This window comes from Monodon monoceros, unplaced genomic scaffold (assembly GCF_005190385.1).
Source record: "Monodon monoceros isolate NGI ecotype Baffin Bay Population unplaced genomic scaffold, NGI_Narwhal_1 Super_Scaffold_5, whole genome shotgun sequence".
NCBI classification, from domain to species: domain Eukaryota; kingdom Metazoa; phylum Chordata; class Mammalia; order Artiodactyla; family Monodontidae; genus Monodon; species Monodon monoceros.
The window spans coordinates 66,769,813-66,792,869 of record NW_021703782.1 but is presented as its reverse complement, the minus strand read 5'-3'; the positions used below and the strand labels follow the sequence as shown (position 1 = coordinate 66,792,869).

Below are 23,057 nucleotides of genomic sequence, written 5' to 3'. Positions count from 1 at the left end.
CCAATTGCCCCCAACGGCCCTCACTTGGAGGCCATCTTGGCTTATATCCTACACCCGGGGAGTGGGAGGTACCCACCCCGAATAGGACTGTATCCCTGAGGCCTCTGCTGTAGCAGTAGGTACATCAGGAATGGTAGGGCAGGTGGGGCAGGTCTGATCTCTTGTTCAGCTTTCAAGGCTTTCTACAGGCCAGCTAACACAGTGTTATGTTGCCCGTCTATCTTTTCAGGTGTGACCCCTGCAGCAATGAGGTCAAACCACATTTGCTTCTGGGTTGCTCGTACCAGACCGTTTACAGCCAATTGGGTTAGCCTGTTGTCTTCTTGAGCTCCCTCTCTGTCTTAGGTCTTTCCCACATCCTGTACCTATTCCTGGGATTTGTCAGTATCCCCCAGATCAGCAGTAGCCTGCCCAACATCAAAAACGTCTCCTCTTATGACTGGGCTCAGCATGGGTATCAGTGCCGCATACCAGGTACCGAAGGCATACTGGAGTATCTTGGCTTTCATTCCTGCAGTGAATGTAGCCCAATCAGGGCCTTCAAAGACAGGGGCGTAGATGGCCTACCTCATTTCCCACTCCCTAAGAATTTGTTGTACCTCCTCTAAATATATCCAGGGCCTCATATGTCCAGAGAGACCCCCTTACTGGGTCAAGCTTCCCTGTAGGATAGAATAATCCAATCTATAAGGGAGTGAGTGCCTTGACCTCCCCATTGCCCCTCACCCCTGAGCACCCCTGAGCTGGAGAGAAGGCTGTGTGGTGATATTGCTCTTTTTTCTGCCTCCTGCCCAGTCAGAGAAATGCCATTGCCCCCTCTCCCCTGCCCCTCAATCCTGTAACCATACTAACCATTCCTGGATATTTTCCTGGCCTTTTGTTGGAACTTGATAATTATATCAATAAGCTCAGTGAGCATATATTCTCTCATCAGGTATGTTTCCTGAATTGGGGGCTGCCTTACTGGCTGGGATTGTTGTTGCTGTGTTTTTGCTTTCCTTTGAATTATGGGTCCAGTGACATGGGGTGTATCATCAGTTTCACTGTCAATCACCATAAAATCCACCTTTGTTTTCCTCACTTTCCCAGGGAGTCCACCACTTAGTGTCCCAATCGGGCTTTGTCACAGGTGCTCAGACCTTAATCCATGGCAGCTTGAGCCCTCCTGGCCTTGCAAAACAGCATGCTGAAGTCTCCAACTTAACCATCCTTCTCTCCCACTTTGTCTGCCAGCCCCGAAGCGAGCAGGGCAGTAGACAGTGCACATCCTTCTCTAACCTCAGTTCTTCTTCCAACTTTCTAACTCAAGCTTCAGCCTCTGGTTGGTCATCAGTGTCAAGCTGTACTGCCCACCCTAGAGGCCAGCCCACTGCGCAGCAGTTCATTTCTCTCCTTTGCAGCACTGTGTTATGCTCAGTTCTTCAAACAAGTGCATTAAACCAGTGGGCATTTTCAGGGCATCACCATACTCACGTGGTGGTCCATAAGCATCTAACATATGAGCAACCCCTCTTGACATGAAGGATGATGGCCAACCCTGGGATTCCCCCATGGATGCCTCTTTTCCAAGATCCATTTCTTCAGTCTCCTGCCCAGTTCAACAACAGTTGGTTTTGCACGTACTTGGTAGGTGGCAATTTTAATAAGCAAGGGAACTTGCAGGAGAACTTGTCTTGGGCATAACAAGACAAGTAGATCTCTGCATCCACCTGCCAGAATCTTAGGAGTTTATATAGAGGCCTTAACTGGGTTCAGTCACATATTCACTCCAGATGGTTTCAACACCTTACTCTCTCAAGGCTATGTCCTCAAAACAGCTCAGGCTATGGGAATTGTAGGCAGAACATACATTCCAAGGACAGGGGAGGGCGGTGAGAAGCCTCCAATTGCCCAAGTCCAGCTCATGGGTCCACCAGCGATCATATCCTCTTCATGACCTCCTCCAACAGGTATCAATTTTCACCATTTGGCAAGATTATTAAGCCTGACAATACCAAATGTTGGACAATTAGGATAAATAGGATCTGTTGTATGTGTCTTATAAGAGTATAAATTAGCTCAACCACTTTGGAAAACAATCCAGTTAAATCCTGTGAAGATAAATTTTTGCTTAACTTATGACCTGGCAAATTTACTACTAAGAATATGCAGAAGGAACTCTTGTACATATTCATGAGGATTCAAATACTATGCATTTTATCAGCACTGTTTTTGATAGGAAACTCTTAGCAAAACTTTGAAAAATATATAAATTATGGAATATAAAAATTATGGAATATTTACAAAACAGAATGTTATATAGCAATAAAAGTGAATAAATCAACAAGCTAAAACCAAAAATTTATATGTAAATGCAAATAACTTAGAACTGGAAAAACAACTTTGAAAAAGAAAAGAATAGCTGGAGGACACACACTATCTAACTTCAAGACTTACTAGCAAGCTACAGTATTCAAGACAATGTGATACTGGTATCCAGAGAGACAAAATGGATCACTGCAACAGAAAAGAGAGACCAGAAATAGACCCACACATACATGGTCAAAGGATTTTTAACAAAGGTACAAAGACAATTTAGTGGAGAAATAATAGTCTTTTCAATAAATTATGTCAAAACAATTGGATGTCCATACATTAAAAAAATGAACTTCAAAAGTCAGAAAGAGAAAGACAAATACCATATGATATCACTTATATGTGGAATCTAAACTGTGACACAAATGAACTTATTTACAAAACAGAAATAGACTCACAGACACAGAAATCAAACTTATGGCTATCAAAGGGGAAAGAGGGTGGGGGAGGGATAAAGTAGGGGTTTGGGATTAGCAGATACAAACTACTCTATATAAAATAGATAAACAACAAGGTCCTACTGTATAGCATAGGAAACTATATTCAATATCCTGTCATAAACCATAATGGAAAATAATATGAAAAAGAATATGTATATATATGTATAACTGAATTACTTTGCTATACACTAGAAACTAACACAACATTGTAAATCAACTGTACTTCAACTTTAAAAAATAACTTCAATCTGCATCTCACCATGTACAAAAATTAACTCAAAATAGACTGTAAACCAGTGTAAAATCTAAAATTGTAAAACTTTTAGAAGAAAACACAGAAGACTATGGGTTAGGCAGAGACATCTTTTTTTTAGATATAATACCAAATGTTCAATCCATAAAAGAAAAAACTGATAAATTGGACTTTATTAAACTTCAGAAAGTCTGCTCTTCAAAAGGTACTTTAAGACAATGAAAACATAATCGCAGACAAGGAGAAAATATTTGCAATTCATGCATCTGCAAAAGGACTCAAAATCAGAATATATAATAGAATATATATAACAACTCTCAAAAGTTAATGAGGGGCTTCCCTGGTGGCGCAGTGGTTGAGAGTCCGCCTGCCGATGCAGGGGACACGGGTTCGTGCCCCGGCCTGGGAAGATCCCACATGCCGCAGAGCGGCTGGGCCTGTGAGCCATGGCCGCTGAGCCTGCGCGTCCGGAGCCTGTGCTCCGCAACGGGAGAGGCCACAGCAGTGAGAGGCCCGCATACCACAAAAAAAAAAAAGTTAATAAGAAAACAAACAATTCAATAAAATATGTGCAAAAAATTTAAACAGACATTTCACCAAAGAAGACAATGATGGCAAGTAAGCACAGGAAAAGATACTCAACATCACTAGTAATTAGAGAAATGCAATTAAAACCACAGTAGATACCACTAGAGATTTATTTAAATGGCTAATATTAAAAAGACTGGCTATACCAAGTGTAGGAGAAAAGATGAAAAAGACTGGCTAATCCCAACTAGAACTCTCATACACTGCTGGTAGGAATGTAAAATGGTACATACTATACTTTGGAAAACAGTTTAACAACTTCTTGAAAAGTTAAACGTACATTTACCATATGACCTAGCTATTTCACTCTAAGATATTTATTTAACCAAAAGAAAGGAAAGCACATGTCCCTATAGAGATTTTTACATGAATATTTATAGTAACCAAAACTGAAAACAATCCAAATCTCTATCAACAAGTTAATAGACACATTGTGATACAGCCATACAATGGAATGCTACTTCATAATACTAAGGAATGAACTATTTACACATACAGCAACATACATGAATCTCAAAATAATCATGCTGAGTGAAAGAAGCTAGATAGAAAAAAGTACATGCTGTATTATTTAATTTACAAAATTTTCTAGAAAATACAGTGACAGTGATAGTGATAGTTTCTATCTATCTAAGTTTTCAGGTTGTATACTTGAGTATGTCCAGTTTATTGTATATCAATTTTATCTCAATAAAATTATTAAAATAAAAGCTATGCATGGGCCAATAATAATAGTGTGTTATGAAACAAATACCAAGATTAATTTACTTTTGTACAATTGATACCCAAAAGGAGAGAGGGAAAGTAAGAAGGAAAGAGAAAAGGAAGAATAGAAGATGGAAAGAAGGGAGGGAAGGAAGGTAGGAAACATATCTTTGAAAATTAGGTAGAAACAACCCAAATACAACATGGATAAATCTCAAATGTTTATGCTAAGTGAAAGACGTCTGTCTCCAAAGGGTTCATACTGTAGGGTTCCATTTATATGACATTCTGGAAAAGGCAAAACTACAGAGACAAAAAACCATACCAGTGGTTCTCAGGAGCTGGAGGAATTGACTACAAAAAGGCACAAGGGAATTTTGGGGGATTCTATATCTTGCCTGTGGTGGTTGTTACACAAATGTAGGTGTTCGTCAAAACTCATAGAACTACGCACTTAAAAGAGTGAACTGATTACATATGAATTATATTCCAGTAAATCTGACTGAAAAGAAAAATTGGAAACTGACAACTCTTAAGTTAACTTTGGGCTGAAGTTATTTTTTTCTGTGTATATTGAGTCTTTTTAAAAATGAAATTAATTGACAACAGAAAAAGAACATTTCATATTATCTGCCCAACCCCTGGAGACATCTGAGTTTAAACCCCTGCTTTAAACCCATTTCAACTAACACCTTAATAGCATGATCTATTACCTAGCCATGAATAAATCTCTCTGTAGGAATAGAACAGGCAATGTGTGGGATGGTTAGAGATACAGGGAGACGGGGACTGCTGGGATCCTATAGTTAGTACATAGATCATAAGAATCTGGAGGAGAGGAACTGCAACTTAGGACTGATGAATAGGAAATTACAGCTAAGTGTTTGATCTGAAGGCGACAAAAATATAGCCACAATTTGTGTGCTATTTTATCTATCTGATGAGGGTCTTAATCATCAAAATCTAAAAGCAGGAATATTAGAATCTAAAAATTCGTTTATTTTTATATTAAATAACAAGCATAGTACCTCATACATAATAAGTGGTCCATAATTGTCAGTTGGAAGGAAAATGGAGACTAAAAGATGAAAGGGCTAACTGCACGGTACAATATCTATGCAGTTGCACGGGATCTCACGAATAGAAGGGCCCCATTCTTGACTTAATGTTCTGCTGTTGCCACCTTGAAATTCCTAATAATTTTTTAACATGAGGTTCTACATTTTCAATTTGCACTAAGCCTCATGGATTGTGCAGCCAGAACTAAATCCAGGAGATTCTGGAGCCATCACTGAACTTTCTCTAATAGAGGACAGTGAAGAAGACTGTCTTTGACGTGGTACATCCATTTGACATTGTCATAAAGATGTAAGACACATAGTAAAGCACAATTTCAAGTTATAAGACCTACTGAGGTGTATCGACAAACCACAGAGGCAATACATGGATCAAACTGGAGGGTGGCAATCAGACTACATGTATATGACTATATAGCTATTTTTAAGTTGACAGATTGGATAACCCCTGAAGGAAAAAAACAAAAAAATCAAGAATGGAAGTAGTGCCTACAACCCCAAAATAAATCACAAGTAGCTGGTATGGGAAAGACTGCCACTCAAGTGTCACTGGTTTGTGCCACAACCACAAACATGATTATGACCACCCCAATTCTGTCCATCTTGTCTGCCAAATGAAAAGATGGGCATGTCTAAGAAATTTATTTAAATTTTCATCCAAAACCAAATCCCAACTAAAAACAACTCTGACAGGAAGGGTGAGGTGAGGTTAAAGGCTTGTGGTCTCAGTTTCTTAAATGTTGTCTGATTCTTCATCTACAAAACATAAGAGGAGATAGGTACTGGAATGAGTTTATTAATGTTAAATATACTTTCCCACATTTGGAAAGTGTCTTGTCATTCAGGCCAGTCACCCTCTCACTATACCTGAATACAGTTAAGCCCAAATCAAGAGATGAGTGATGACTGTACTGGGGCCTTCTCATCATGGTTACTTTTGTACTATACATCAGTGACCATGCGATTGATCATCCAAATCAGGACACTTTTGAGAGTGCTAAAATATTAAGCTGTAAAGGACACTGGGACAATGGACACAAACCATGGTTTTCCCAGGCCAGCTATGACATATAGTCACCCTAACTGTAATATTATCATGCATAATACAGGCATCCCATTAACCTTTAGTAGTACCAATACACATCATCAATAAAAATGACAATTACAAAGACACTGACATACATGTACCAAGTGCTTTTTCTGTGCTGGACATTATGCTAAGCACTTAATTTTTTTAATTATATTAATTTATATTATATTATTTTTAATGCATTTTATCAGAAATGCATTTTCTGATTGTATATGTAGGTGCATAATGCTTTTGCAAATTGGCCTATGGAATTGGTTCTTTGGTCTATTTTAAATTATTTTGATGCAAAATGCAATTAATTTGGTTGCTAGAGTTGGGGAAGGGGTGGATAGTGCCTAAAGAACTAAGAAAGATGAACAATGAATAAAAATAGCTAGTTTAAAATGTAGATAATAGAAAATTAAATTACATTTGAGGGCAGCTTGAGTATGACATGTAATTTTAAAATAAATACAATCCTTGTTTAATTAAGAAAAGATAACTTTGGTGTTAAAATTCCTTTAATTTATTCCTCTACATATTAGATAAGACTGCTTATTTTAATAACAAATATTATAGTAAATCTCAAGCATATATTTTACATGAGTAAGTCTGCCAGCATACGTGGAGACCAGAGAAGAAGCTTATAAATTACTTCAAGCCTTTATACATACATCCAGAAACAATTTCTGCAGAGAAAATCCTTGGGAAAATGTCAAATATTTTTTATATATTAATGTGGCTTCTAAAAATATATATAGATACATAGGTAGAGTTATGCTATTGCTATCATTACCTAATAAAAAGTCTACAAAATTTATTTTCCCTTTCTCAAAGGATTTTTCTAAGGAATAATTAGGTTTCTAAGACTGTGAACATTTTGCAGTCAAAGTCAGTTGCTATAAAAATTCAAGGGATTAGAAGTAGTATGCTAAGCTATATTTATTAATTGTGTGGACCACATTTAAAATTATGAATCCTACTTTCTTAAACTTATGGTTAGCATTCTTTAAAATATCTTTCTGTGCATTATGTAAATTCATATCCCAGAAATTGCAAACAAACCCACAAAACATTAGAATAAATTACATTAAAATATCACCAGCAGTTATTTCCCATGAATGAAATTCTTAACACATTGATATAACTCTATATTTCCTGACTATAAAAATAAATGCATACTTATGGCAAAAAATAACAATGAAGAAGAAAAGCATAAAGATGAAAGTAAAAATTACATGCTCAGAGGGATTATGAATTGCTTCTTAACTCCTTTATGTTCCTCAGTAATTTAATGATTTTTACAGAAAATGGGTATCAATTTTCCAATCCAGATGAACAATGATTGTGCAGTAAAGTGAAATAAAATGCAACTAATTCGTTAAGAGTAAAAAGGAATGAGGAGGGGGCTTCCCTGGTGGCGCAGTGGTTGAGAGTCCACCCGCCAATGCAGGGGACGCGGGTTCGTGCCCCGGTCCAGGAAGATCCCACATCCCGCGGAGTGGCTGGGCCCGTGAGCCATGGCCGCTGGGCCTGCGCGTCCGGAGCCTGTGCTCCGCAACGGGAAAGGCCACAACAGTGAGAGGCCCGCGTACCGCAAAAAAAAAAAAAAAAAAAGAAATAAGGAGATATGACTGTGTTTTCTATAAAGAAACCCTTGACCATTCTTAGAAAAATTGGGTTTTAGTCCCAAACCTAGTAGCTCTGCCACCTTAAACAAGTGTCACTAGCCCCCTCTGTAAGACGAGACAGAAGGAGATTTTCTGTCAATTCATTCTCTCTGCTCATTTATTTCTGTCTGTGCCTTCATTCAGCCAATACTATTGAGAACCCACATATAACAGGGCCTGGAATAGTATAATGGCATAGTGAACAACACAGTTGGTATTTTTATTTAACTCTTTCCGGCTCCTTTGTGCAGATAGGTTAGAGATGGGGGTGCAGTAAAGTGGGACAACAGACAGGAGACTGCTATAGTGCAGTGAGCGTCGATGGGGGCCCTGGACTACAACGACAGCAGTGAACGCTGGGGGAGTCAGATGACTTCAAGACATATTTGGACCTAGAATAGTCAAGACTAGCTGGTGAATTTAAAGAATTGTAGGAAAAAGCAAGGAAAAGGAAGATTCAAAAATAACTCCCAGGCTTCCAGGCTTTAATTACTCATGAGATGAAAGCAGACATTATAGTGTACAAGGAATGATAGATTAGTGTACGAGAAAATAAGATCCTTTTAGATAGAAAATCAGAGTAATAGGGTAGATAAATATTGGTCTTGTATAGGCAGGTGATGGGGTGTGGGGCTTAAGGCATATGTTTTAAATAGGAGACCAGGAAGGGACTGTCTGAGAAGCTGCATTTAAATTGGGACCACAGTAAGTTCTCTAGAACGGGGGACATGATCATCATCTACACTACTTCAGGAGAAAACTCTGGAAATTATAGCAATTCAAAAAATTTCCCTCAGATTTCCCTTCAAAATTTACTAGATAGTCAAATGTTCTACCCCCGAGCTATACAGAATGAAGTAAGTGAGAAAGAGAAAAACAAATACCGTATGCTAACACATATATATGGAATCTAAAAAAAAAAAAAAAAAGTGGTTCTGATGAACCTAGGAGCAGGACAGGAGAAAAGACACAGACGTAGAGAATGGACTTGAGGACACAGAGAGCGGGAAGGGTAAGCTGGGATAAAGTGAGAGAGTGGCATGGACTTATATACACTACCAAATGTAAAATAGCTAGCTATCGGGAAGCAGCCACATAGCACAGGGAGAACAGGGAGATCAGCTTGGTGCTTTGTGACCACCTAGAGGGATGGGATAAGGAGGGTGGGAGGGAGATGCAAGAGGGAGGGGATATGGGGATATACGTATGAATATAGCTGATTCATTTTGTTATACAGCAGAAACTAACTGTAAAGCAATTATACTCCAATAAAGATGTTTTAAAAAATTACTAAGTAGTAATTTCTGTGCTAGACTATATTTTTTAAAAATCAGGAATTCCTTATTAATGGAATACTCATTCTCTTATACTTTTCCAGTTATGAAGATGTTTATGCAGAATCCCCTATATCCAAGAATGTGGCCTGAACAACTTAGAATAGAAGGGATTTTTCCACTGACTTTCTAGGATTCGTTAATAAAACTATATGTCAACATGTTTGTCAGGCAAATTTTCAAGATATATCTGATCCTATCAGATGCCAGGTAAGGCACAGTGGGATATTCATGAGGTTTTCTTGTTGATCTTGATTAGTCTTCTAATACTGTAATAATTTAGACTTCTATTCTGACACTAGAAGAATAATTCAGAATTGAATGTTTATGGCTAACCAGAGAGATTAACTTAAAAAATTAAACAGTTCAGAGGAATAAAGTGTTCTAATTATGAAACTGATAGGAGGTACTATATCCAAAGTACACTGAAGACCTGCCAACTGGGGACAGAGACAGGGCAGAACCATGGGTAGGATTTATACTTCTTGAATTTTCAGGTCAAAGGATGTATTGACTAGGAAAATCTTGAGTAAGTGAAAATAGATCCAGCACTCAGAACAATAAGATCTCTATGCAAGACATGTCAATACTAGGCCATTAAAATAGGCTTGTGAAAAGAGAAAATAATAGGCAGTTTAATAATATGTCCCTGTGAAATCTCTGAACTTTAGAAAATAAACAAATTGGTCGTCATTGGTAAACAGCAAACATCTGAAATGCTCCAGACCTGAGGAACTCTGAACGCCATGGAGGGCTGCTGATGTTTTTGCTTGTCTCCCCCATATTTCTTCTCATTAGTTGATTGAATAAAAGAACATTCAAAAGAAGTTCTAGACTTCTTTTTTTAGGGAAGAGTTTCTCAATATTGGCCCTATTGACATATTTGACAAAATAATTCTCTTTGTGGGGGGATCATCCTCTAAATTGTAGGATATTTAGCAACATCCCTGGCCTCTGCCCACTAGATGCCAATCGCAAGCCCCCAAGTTATGACAACCAAAACTCTCCAGACATTGACAAATGTCTGCAGGAGACAAAAAACATCCCTGGTTGAGAACCACTGCTCTAGGCTGACAGTTACTATATACCATAGATTCAAAGATCCACACGTTGCTGTATTCTTTATTATTGAAAGAATTAAAAGCACTGGAAAGATCTGGGACAGAAATACACAAGGCACCAACCCCCAAACTGTGCCATTTTATTTATTCCATACCACATTGCTAATTATATATTGAAATCTTAGAAAATGAGCCTTTTGAATGACCTCATTTTTCATAATTATTCTTAGAAATTGTACAAGTCCAAACAAGTTAGATATGTTACTAATTGAAATGTACACAAATTTCTTTACCAAATGCACTTAGTAAGGCTCCTTTAAGCTGGCCCATCCTCAGATCAGGGCAGGCCTTACCTGCTATGGGTAGAAGCTTGGTCTTTATTCTGTTGCTTGGCAGAGACAGAAGGCAGACTAGACATCAAAGGAAGAATGGAAGATCACTTCAACCCTATTCTGGATCCCAGGTTCCCTTTTCTTACCTTTAACTCTGGCAAATTTCCCTGTATAATTAGAGTATCTTAGTCTGTTCAGGCCACTATAACAAAGTACCACAGACTGGGTGGCTTATAAACAACAGAAATTTATTTCTCACAGTTCTGGAGGCTAAATTTATTTCTTACAGTTCTGCTCGGGTGTCAACATGGCTGGGTTCTGATGAGAGCCCTCTCCTAGTTGCATACTGCAGTCTTCCCATTTTATTCTCACCTGGCAGAAAGAGGACTTGAGACCTCTCTGTAGTCTCTTTTATAAGGGCAGTAATCCCATTCATGAGGGTTCTACCCTGATGATCTAATCACCATCCAAAGGCCCTCCCACCCACCTCCTAATATCATCACATTATGAGGATTTCAGCATATGAATTTTCTGGGAATACAAACATTCAGTCCATAACAGGAAGCTACCCTATTTAGTGAAGCTGAAAGGTCCAGCAGTCATAGAAGAGAGAAACTGTCTCTAAGGGGCAAATGTATATGTGCTAAAAACAACTGTTGTAGGGCACGCATTCAGTGAGGTGATGTGACTCTGTCTGGGTTTATATCAGATTTGCCTAAAGACACAATCTGCTTAATCTAGTTTCCCCTATCTGCGAACTCCAGATTGCCATCACCCCTGGCAACTCTATCTCATAGCTCCTCTCTATGCATGCTTTAAACTCTTATTCCCATTGCTAGCTGCCTGATTCTGATTTTCCCAAATCAAATTCAAAAGGGGAGAGAGAATTTGATTGACTTACCCCATCTTTTCAAATAATAATAATAACATGCAACAGGATTAGGTATCATGTACCAAATAGCATATGGTTTAACTCTAAATCCTTACTTCAAACAAATCAAATAGGAATAATCATTAAGCTCATTTTATGAAAGAAGAAAATGAAGATCAAAGTCAAGTGGCAAACCTTGGATTAGGACCTAGACAGTCTGACTCAGCTCCCATTCTTTTAATCACCTATAATTTGGTGGTCATGGGTCAGGTGCCCACCATGGTCCAATTTTGGCTGCACCCGAGTAGGACAAAGCATGTGGTCCCCACAGTAGGAACTGAGGGCAGTGCCACATCATTTAAAAGTGGCCTAAGGGCTTCCCTGGTGGCGCAGTGGTTGAGAGTCCGCCTGCCGATGCAGGGAACACGGGTTTGTGCCCCGGTCCGGGAAGATCCCACATGCCGCGGAGCGGCTAGACCCGTGAGCCATGGCCGCTGAGCCTGCGCGTCCGGAGCCTGTGCTCCGCAACGGGAGAGGCCACAACAGTAAGAGGCCCGCGTACCGCAAATAAATAAATAAATAAATAAATAAAAGTGGCCTAGGCATGTGGCAGGAAACTACCTTTGACCTAACACAACAGCCATACAAAAGGGCAACAAAGGCCACTTTAAACATGAAGTGAATAACTGGTTATTTCCTGTACCATGAAAAGAGCAAAAACAGAAAAGGTAAGGCCAAGCTTCCCCTTTAAGCAACAAAATATATCAAGTTATTATGGATCCACAAATTTGTTGAGCAAATTGGATAAGGAAAAATTCTACACATCTTTTAAATGCTAACATTCTTGTTATTAAATTATGTTTTTGAATCATCTGTCAGTGATTAATGTACACTGTCAAGCCCATTTTATTTATATTTTATCTTATATTTTGCAGAAAAGTATATAGGGGTAGAGAACTTCTACTTCTAAAAGTACATCTTTCTACCACCTTTGTCAATGAAAGTGTGCTTACCTAATTTTGAATATCTACTTAAAAAAGGTTTTTTTTGGCTGCATTGGGTCTTCGTTGCTGCACGTGCACTTTCTCTAGTTGCGGTGAGCGGGGGGCTACCCTTCATTGCGGTGGTACGTGGGCTTCTCATTGCTGGGCTTCTCATTGTGGTGGCTTCTCTTTTTGCGGAGCTCAGGCTCTAGGCACGCGGGCCTCAGCAGTTGTGGCTCGGGGGCTCCAAAGCGCAGGCTCAGTAGTTGTGGCGCACGGGCTTAGTTGCTCCGCGGCATATGGGATCCTCCTGGACCAGGGGTCGAACCCGTGTCCCCTGCACTGGCAGGTGGATTCTTACCCACTGTGCCACCAGGAAAGTCCCGAATATCCACATCTTAATCCAGCCTCTTGCAAAGCTTGCAGATATATCTCCAAGTTCTTCTGGAATTTAGAGTTACATAAGAAAGAGTTTAATTTTAGTTCCTTTATTGGCAAATTTTTTCTACTTCCTGAGCACTTATTTTTTAAATCCTAATAATTAATGTATTTGTAAGAATGGACTTTGCAGTATTTCTTTGGGGGGGGTTGTTCTGAATGCTTTTTACTAGAATCTGTGAGCCTTTTCAATCTACATACTTTGACTTCTTTCAACACAGTCATTTTATTCCATTATATTTTTAATATTTATTCTGTTTATATTATCTTCATTGGTTCCTTAGGAGTACTTAAAGTTCTTAGCTTTAGCTTAAACTCCATTCTTTGCCCTCTATATCCATGACCTTTTCCTTTTCCGTCTTCTTGTCCTTTTATTCTATGTTCTGCAAAAATTTCTCAAGTTTGTTTTCCATGTGAGTATATGCATCATTGACTCTTTACTCCCTTGGCATGAATGTTTTATTGTTTTTGCATTACTTTAGTTCCTTGTCAGTCTTTACTATCTCTCCCATCTCTTTCAGTCTCACTTGGTATCTTCTCATCCGGCTTGTTCTTTCCGCATAGCTTTGTGCTATTTCATAATGGTCATGTTTTCTTACACCCTGCTCTTATTTTTATGGGCTTCATTAATGTCTTTTGTGATTGTTCATCCTTGACAAGGAGACACTTGTTCAGATTCGCTATTCTCAAAGAGGTAGAGTGTGTGGATGGCTGATGTTTTCAGAGCCACCTGCTCTCCCTAACAAATTACTTTCTGCTTTCCCTAACAACTTACTTTCTAAAGAGACAGGAGCTTTGAGAAAATGACTGTTCAGGAAGGTTGCATTTGATGTGAGACTAGCTATGGGGCATTGTAGTCTGGGAGATATAGTTCTCAAAATAAAATGTCATACTCTTTAATAGACCCTGTAGTACATAGCAATTTGTAGACTGTAGATTGTAATTTTTCATGAATTCCATCTCTCCAGAAAAACAGAAGGGCAAGTAGCTTAGGGAGAAAAGATCTCATTTGAGTTCAGCAGAGCTATTCCAAGAGAAAGTTTGCCAATACTGGGAATTTTTTAAAAGAATTATCCCCTTGCGGGCCAGGTCTATCTGAGAATAGTTTACCAGACAACAGGAAACAAAAAAATAAAACTGGACTCTACAAGCATCTTTTCCTATTCATTAACAAAATATTTAGTACTATTTCTGACAGTTAAACAATCATTAAAGAATATATGGAAAATGCATAAAAGTAAAAAGAAAAAAAAAAAGTAAAAAGAAAAAATTCCCCATAGTCCTATCACTAAAACCCAACTACCACCATTAACATTCTGTGGATTTATTTCCAGTTTCTTTTTTAATGTATACTTTTATTGGGTGTTAGGGGAGTGGAAGACAGGGGATACAAATGTGTGTGTGTGTGTGTGTGTGTGTGTGTGTGTGTGTGTGTGTGTGTGTATACACACAAAATGCATAGTTTTATATGGTGTAGGGGAGTGGGAGAAGGGATATATACGTGTGTGTATGTATATATATATGTATATATACAATTTCAGTATCCTACTTTTTTAGCTAGAATTGTGTTAGATGCATTTTATATGCTATTCATAAACATAATTTTTAATGGTACCTTAAGTTGCATCAAAGTGATGTACTCTGGCGACTTAGGCTGATTCTAATGATTCACCATTAAAGAAACTTGCAATAAATATTTATAGCTCTCTTATTACAGAGTTCCAAAACTAGTGCCATTGATTCAAAGGGCATAAACATTTAAAATATCTTAATATATATTTAACTTTACAAAAGTGTTGGACCAGTTTATAGAACAATCAGCAAAATACAAATATGCCTAGCTCATCTTATCCTTATCAATACTGGATATTTTTATTAGTTTCATCCTTTGGTTGGGTTAATATTTTTCTTTACTTTGATTACCAATAAGACTATTTTTCCCATATACTGTGTGCTAATTGCATTTCCTCTTTGGGAAAATACTATGATAGTACAGTGTGTCTTCAAAAGATAGGAAGGAAAATATTTATCTTATCAAGACAATTTTGAAAGTTTATGGCCATACAAAAAGTAAAATCCTTGATTTCAGCATTCTCAAAGGCTTTTTTTTTTTGGTCATGCAGCACATGGGATCTTAGTTCCCCTACCAGGGATCAAACTTGTGCCCCCCTGCAGTGGAAACGCAAAGTCTTAGCCACTGGACCACCAGGGAAGTCCCTCTCAAAACCTTTTATTCTCATTTCCCATCACTCTGCCACCCATTACCACTATGTTTCAGGTAAACCAAACAATTCGCAGTTTTTCATATAAGCCGTATGTTCTCCATCACTTTACTTTGCACATGCTGTTCCATTTGAATGTCCTTTATCTTACCTCAGTCAAACACACCACACACACCACACATGCACACAGAGCCTGTGGTCTTTCCCAGGCTCTAGTAGTAGCTTGTTGTTATATTTCTCGTAATGTCTAACATCCTGCACCATAATCATTAATATTCTTTCTAGACTTTCCCACTAACCTGTGGGTTCTGTGAAGGCAGGGACACCTCATCTTTGATCTCTAGATTCCACATCATTTATCATCATGTCTAGAAGAAAGCAGAAGTTCAGTAAATGGTTCTTTGAATATGAACAGTGTTGACTAATAAACACAGTTGCCTTCCTAGTGATAGAACTGAGTGTCATTCCCAGTAATTGTATGACTTTAAGGGGCAGCATGTTTGAGTGGAAAGAATATAAACTTCAGAGTTGGCCAAACTTAGGTTCAAACTCCCAGCTTTGCTATTCAGAGTCCTTGGAGTAATTACCTAATATTTTTGAGACAAAACTGGAACCAATGGTGATCCTAAAACATACCTTAATAGGATTCTTTGAATATAAATTAGGTAATGAGTATATGAAAGAATGTAGTATATGGTAGTTGCTCAATAAATAATAGACATTTTTCTAGTTACTGCTGTATGTTTCCAATATAGCTTCATTTCATGTATATTTCCATTCCATGTATATTTCCATTATAATAAATATTAACAAATTCAAAGGATTTGATTCTTATGTATGTATTTTTCTTTAAATCATCAAGACTAAGAGACAAGGTCAACTGTACTGTCCATATTCTTGTTGCACAGGCAAGAATATTCCTTTTAAATAAATCTTAGAAAAAAATTATATCAGGAAGAAATAGAAAATATAAACAGACCAAACACAAGCACTGAAACTGAGACTGTGATTAAAAATCTTCCAACAAACAAAAGCCTAGGAACAGATGGCTTCACAGGCCAATTCTATCACATATTTAGAGGAGAGCTAAGACCTATCCTTCTCAAATGCTTCCAAAATATAGCAGAGGGAGGAACATTCCCAAACTCATTCTACGAGGCCACCATCACCTTGATACCAAAACCAGACCAAGATGTCATAAAGAAAGAAAACTATAGGCCAACATCACTGATAAACATAGATGCAAAAATCCTCAACAAAATATTAACAAACAGAATCCAACAGCACATTAAAAGGATCATACACCATGATCAAGTGGGGTTTATCCCAGGAATGCAAGGATTCTTCAATATACGCAAATCAATCAATGTGATACACCATATTAACAAATTGAAGGAGAAAAACCGTATGATCATCTCAATAGATGCAGAAAAAGCTTTTGACAAAATTCAACACCCATTTATGATAAAAACCCTCCAGAAAGTAGGCACAGAGGGAACTTACCTCAACATAATAAAGGCCATATATGACAAACCCACAGCCAATATCATTCTCAATGGTGAAAAACTGAAACCATGTCCACTAAGATCTGGAACAAGACAAAGTTGCCCACTCTCATCACTATTATTCAACATAGTTTTAGAAGTTTTAGCCACAACAATCAGAGATGAAAAAGAGATAAATGGAATCCAAATCAGAAAAGAAGAAGTAAAACTGTCACTGTTTGCAGATGACATGACACTATACATAGAGAATCCTAAAGATGCTACCAGCAAACTACTAGAGCTAATCAATGAATTTGGTAAAGTAGCAGCAATAGCCAGGACATGGAAGCAACCTAAGTGTCCATCGACAGATGGATGGATAAAGAAGATGTGGCACATATATACAATGGAATATTACTCAGCCATAAAAAGAAACGAAAATGAGTTATTTGTAGTGAGGTGGATGGACCTAGAGTCTGTCATACAGAGTGAAGTAAGTCAGAAAGAGAAAGACAAATACCGTATGCTAACACATATATATGGAATCTTAAAAAAAAATGGTTATGAAGAACCTAGGGGCAGGACAGGAATAAAGATGCAGACGTAGAGAATGGACTTGAGGACATGGGGAGGGGGAAGGGTAAGCTGGGACGAAGTGAGAGAGTGGCGTGGACATATATACACTACCAAATGTAAAATAGATAGCTAGTGGGAAGCAGCCACATAGCAGAGGGAGATCAGGTCGAAGGGGATAGGGAAGGTGGGAGGGAGACGCAAGAGGGAGGAGATATGGGGATATATGTATATGTATAGCTGATTCACTCTGTTATAAAGCAGAAACTAACACACCATTGTAAAGCAATGATACTCCAATAAAGATGTTTTAAAATAAAAAGAATTAGCTATTACCACAGTTGAGAAAAGAAGGCCTGTATTTTCCAAAGGCAAGAAAATAAAGTACTCAATAAATGTGTTAACATGATCGAATCATCTGCTGCTTAATATTTTTTGTTGTTTGCTCCATTAATACTGCTGAAGGTACTTGGGGACCTGAAATTACTATACATAAAAGTACTGCTATCCCCGATGGCAAAAGAAAAGAACTTTTGGAACATGCTCTACTTTTCATTGCCAAAATTATATTCACTTGGGCCACACTAAAGAAGTATGTGAAATCTTCCCAGTTGAAAATCAGATTTAAACCAGTGGTACGTTCAGCCCCAACGCGTGCATATATGCTCGCGTGCACACAAACACGCACACATACCAGAAATTCTCTGAAGCTCAGCTTCTGTTTATCACACAGCCAAGATTCGTACGTGCCTTCTGTGTGCCTTCTTTGAGGCTAAAAGGCATTTACATCCATCTGCCAACCAGATGAACCCAGGGAAAAAGTCACAAAGTCTACACAAATGAGGATGACACAAGTATTTGTGCAGAATAAATTTGCCAAGATTTTTTTCCCTCTACCCTTATCCCATACCCCATGCAAGCTGTTTTTAAGTCCCACATACTGCAGTTTCCCTTCTGCTGACAGCTCAAATCATCTCCTCCAGGACTTTGTGTTCTCAGGCCTCATTCCAGGCAATTCTCCATGATTAAATGTAGAATGTGTAGCCCCTAGTACGGTGCTAAGCACAACAAAACGTGCTCGATGCACAAGTGTTCGTTTCCAACTTTTCAAACCCCTCTAAGCACTCACAGAATTATCCTCCACACCTTTCCACACAGGGTCAAAGTTATTGCCCCAGGCAGGGCTTCTCAAATGCTGAGAAATGCCCACAAAATTTCCACTTTAGAGGCTTCTAATATCCTAAAATATGAAAAAATGCCAAAACCAGATTTTTAAAAATAATAGTACCTTTTAAACTTCTACACCTAACAAAAGAATGTTTTTAAATATAATATACTCGATGGTGATATTTACAAGGTAACTATAGAATCTATTAAAAAAAACGTTACAGGGGCTTTGCTGGGGGCACAGTGGTTGAGAGTCCGCCTGCCGATGCAGGGGACATGGGTTCGTGCCCCGGTCTGGGAAGATCCCACATGCCGCGGAGTGGCTGGGCCCGTGAGCCATGGCCGCTGAGCCTGCGTGTCCGGAGCCTGTGCTCCGCAATGGGAGAGGCCACAACAGTGAGAGGCCTGCGTACCGCAAAAAAAAAAAAAAAGAAAAAAAATGTTACAGCCAGTATAGCCCAGGAATGCAACAGGAGTCAAACATGCATGCTATTCCTCACCTTCCAAGTCTGTTGATCGTGTTTTGTTTACGTGTAAAGGCTCATTGGGAAGTGACATTTGAAATATAAATTTCAAGTCCTTTGAAACGTAAACTCTTCATTCAAAAACCCTTAACTCCCATCCTCATCATAGTGCTTACCTCCACGCATCTTTGGCAAGGAAACCACAAGCAAATAATGAAAGAGTTAGGGATAAGATTTGCCCTGAAAAAAGAAGGGGGAAAGAGAGACTTAGAGGAGCCAGATGAGGCCATTATGTCCAGATCTACTTACAGGTTGAATTGAACAGAATTTCTTTCCACAACTCCCTTGCAACTCATTCCCTGTTGCCAAGGAGGCCTTGACCTCCCCCTTGGATAAGCAGAGCCCCACACCAGCCTCCCAAGAGAGTGAACTGTCATGGGAGCTCTGACAATCAGGCCAATGAATTAGCAGACTATGACTAGAATAATTTTCCCTAGGCTTTCCTGGTGAAAGTAAGCTATTCCTCCTGCAGAGATGCTTCAGGAGTTTATAGCCTGTAAACTGAGATTGTTTTTCTGAAGTAATTACAAGGCACCAATGAACACTGAGTACTATTTTAAATGATGAGCTATTTTACTTTCAAGAGAAATAAACAATGAGAGATTTAAAGTGATTATAATGACAGACAAACACACAGAGTAATGCATTTATAACTGGAAACTGCAGGTTAAAGTATGACACTAAATATATACCAGGACATGATATACCCATGCTTTTGTGGAATTGTAAGGTTCATGACATGATGTGATTGTTTTATTGGGTTACTGAATTGTAGAAAAAATTATATACAGACGAATAGAATGCAGGAAGTCAGCATGATGCAGTAAAACAGCATGGGATTTGGTGTCTTTCTGATTTTCTCCTCTCTCCTTATCTCTGCAATCTGGCTTCTGCCCCCATCACTGCCTAGCCCCTAGTTTCCCTGAAACTCCTTTTTTTTTTTTTTTTTTTGCTGTACGCGCGGGCCTCTCACAGTTGTGGCCTCTCCCGTGGCGGAGCACAGGCTCCGGACGCGCAGCCTCAGCGGCCATGGCTCACGGGCCCAGCCGCTCCGTGGCATGTGGGATCTTCCTGGACCAGGGCACGAACCCGTGTCCCCTGCATCGGCAGGCGGACTCTCAACCACTGCGCCACCAGGGAAGCCCCCTGAAACTACTTTTGCCAACAAGGTAAACTCACTGTTGCTCAATCCAAAGAACACTTTTCGGTCTTTGTCTTACTTGATCTCCCGCCACAGCATTTGACTCTGTGGAAAATGCCCTCTTTCTTCATACTCTCATTCTTGACTTCCTTAACATTCATCTCTCATGGATGTCATCTGATAACTCCTTCTCAGTCTCCTTGCAAATTCTTCTTTCGTCTTGATCACTTCAGTGTTATTGTAAAGGTGCCACTGTGGGTTCTTTTTTTTCTTCTCAATGTACATTATCTCCCTGATGACTTCATCTATGACTTCAAGTGCTTTCTCCTTGCTAAAGGACTTCCTGATCTGTACCACCATGTCTGATCTCTCTCCTGAGCTCCAGAACTATAGAGCTAACTGCCTATCCAACATTGTATCAGTTATCTATTACTGTAAAACAAACCACCCCCAAATAGTAACTCAAATCAATGGTAATTATTTATTTTACTCACAAGTCTGGAGGTCAGCTTGGCTCAGCTGGTAGTTCTGACTGCATGCAGGTCCCTCACCTAGTTGTGGTCAGACAATGGTTGGGGCTGACAGCATCTCAAAGTCTTCTTCATTCAATTGTCTGTTAGCCAGGATGGAAGCCTTCAATAGCTGGAGGCTTGAACTCTGGGCCATCTCTCTCTATATGTAAGTATGTGGTCACTCCATGTGGTGGCCCCAGGGTAGGCAGACTTCTTACATGATAGCTGAAAGCTCTGAAAAAGAACTCATGTTCAGAACCAATCTAACATTCAGAGCAAGGCCATGTTAGTCTCCTATTGGACATAAACAATCTCACAGAATACCAACCTTAGACAAGGTTACTCTGAGATCATGACAGGATGAAATAAAGAAAGGTCATAACTTTGTAAGTACAGACAAAAACACATCACTATGGCAACTGCAAAATGTCCAACCATAGAATTACCCCCACATTCTGACAACACACAATCTAGACCAAATTTCTTTCTTAAACCTTCCCCCAAATCATCCAACCAAATCGCAAATCCTATAATGGGTTCTTTCTAACACATTCCTACTGAAACATCCTGTGGTTTTCCCCTGATGTGCATTCTCCCTTTCTACAAAGTAACAAATCCAACTTTTTTAGCTACAAGTGTGTTCCTGGTGGGCTTTGACTGAAGGGCACTGACAGCTCCCAATATTATTCCATTATATGGATGTATCCTCATTTATTTAACTAATCCTTTATTGTTGAGCTTTTAACTTCTATATCAGTCAAGGTCCAGTTGGGAGACAGAAACCACTAGTTATTTGAACAGGGAAAAATTAATACCAAAAAAATAACTACTAAAAGAGGTACGAGTGGGCTCTAAGGGGGCTCTAACTTTAAATTACCTGCTCTTTTAATTTGTGATACTTGGATCTCTTAAAGCCCACTTTTACCTCTTTTAGTAGTTATTTTGTGGGGGTATTAATTTTTCCCTGTTCAAATAACTGTCGTGGTTTCTGTCTCCCAACTGGACCTTGACTGATATAGAAGTTAAAAGCTCAACAATAAAGGATTAGTTAAATAAACGAGGATACATCCATAAAATGGAATAATATTGGGAGCTGTCAGTGCCCTTCAGTCAAAGCCCACCAGGAACAAAATAAAGAAAAATAATAAAATAAGCAAAATAAAAACAAACATAAAAAAATGGGACCTAATTAAACTCAAAAGCTTTTGCAGAGAAAAGGAAACCATAAACAAAACAAAAAGACAACCCACAGAATGGGAGAAAATATTTGCAAACGTCGTGACCTACAAGGGATTAGTCTTCAAAATTTACAAACAGCTCATGTAGCTCAATATCAAAAAAAAATAAAAAACCCAATAAAAAAATGGGTAGGGGCTTCCCTGGTGGCGCAGTGGTTGAGAGTCCGCCTGCCGATGCAGGGGACATGGGTTCGTGCCCCGGTCCAGGAAGATCCCACATGCCGCGGAGCAGCTGGGCCCGTGAGCCATGGCCGCTGAGCTTGTGCGTCCGGAGACTGTGCTCTGCAACAGGAGAGGCCACAACAGTGAGAGGCCCGCATATCACAAAAAAAAAAAAAAAAAATGGGCAGAAGACCTAAATAGACATTTCTCCAGAGAAGACATACAGATGGCCAAGAGGCACGTGAAAAGATGTTCAACATTGCTAATTATTAGAGAAATGCAAATCAAAACTATAATGAGATATCACCTCATACCAGTCAGAATGGCCATCATTAAAAAAATCTACAGGGCTTCCCTGGTGGTGCAGTGGTTGAGAGTCCACCTGCCGATGCAGGAGACACAGGTTCGTGCCCCGGTCCGGGAAGATCCCACATGCCGCAGAGCGGCTGGGCCCGTGAGCCATGGCCGCTGAGCCTGCGCATCCGGAGCCTGTGCTCCGCCACGGGAGAGGCCACAACAGTGAGAGGCCTGCGTACCGAAAAAAAGAAAAAACTACAAACAATAAATGCTGGAGAGGGGGTGAAGAAAAGGGAACCATCCTACACTGTTGGTGGGAATGTAAATTGGTACAGTCACTATGGAGAACAGTATGGAGGCTCCTTAAGCAACTAAAAATAGAGCGACCATATGATCTAGCAATCCCGCTCCTGGGCATATATCCAGAAAAAAACATGGTTTTTTGAAACATGGTTTTTTGAAACATGGTTCAAAAGGATACATGCACCCCAATGTTCATCACAGCACTGTTTACAATAGCCAAGACATGGAAGCAACCTAAGTGTCCATCGACAGATGAATG

At 39.2% G+C, this 23,057-nt stretch overlaps 1 protein-coding gene across 1 annotated transcript in view; it reads right to left on the bottom strand.

Annotated features, from left to right (window-relative positions):
* TMC1 (transmembrane channel like 1) overlaps window positions 1-20,977 on the bottom strand; it is a 163,125-nt gene extending 142,148 nt beyond the window's left edge. Inside the window, exons 1-2 of the mRNA XM_029203018.1 lie at window positions 20,781-20,977; window positions 19,262-19,325 (exon numbers count right to left, since the gene is read on the bottom strand). The gene's annotated coding sequence lies outside the window, so the exon portion shown is untranslated. The remainder of the gene's footprint in view (window positions 1-19,261; window positions 19,326-20,780) is intronic.
* Window positions 20,978-23,057: the final 2,080 nt, after the last annotated feature.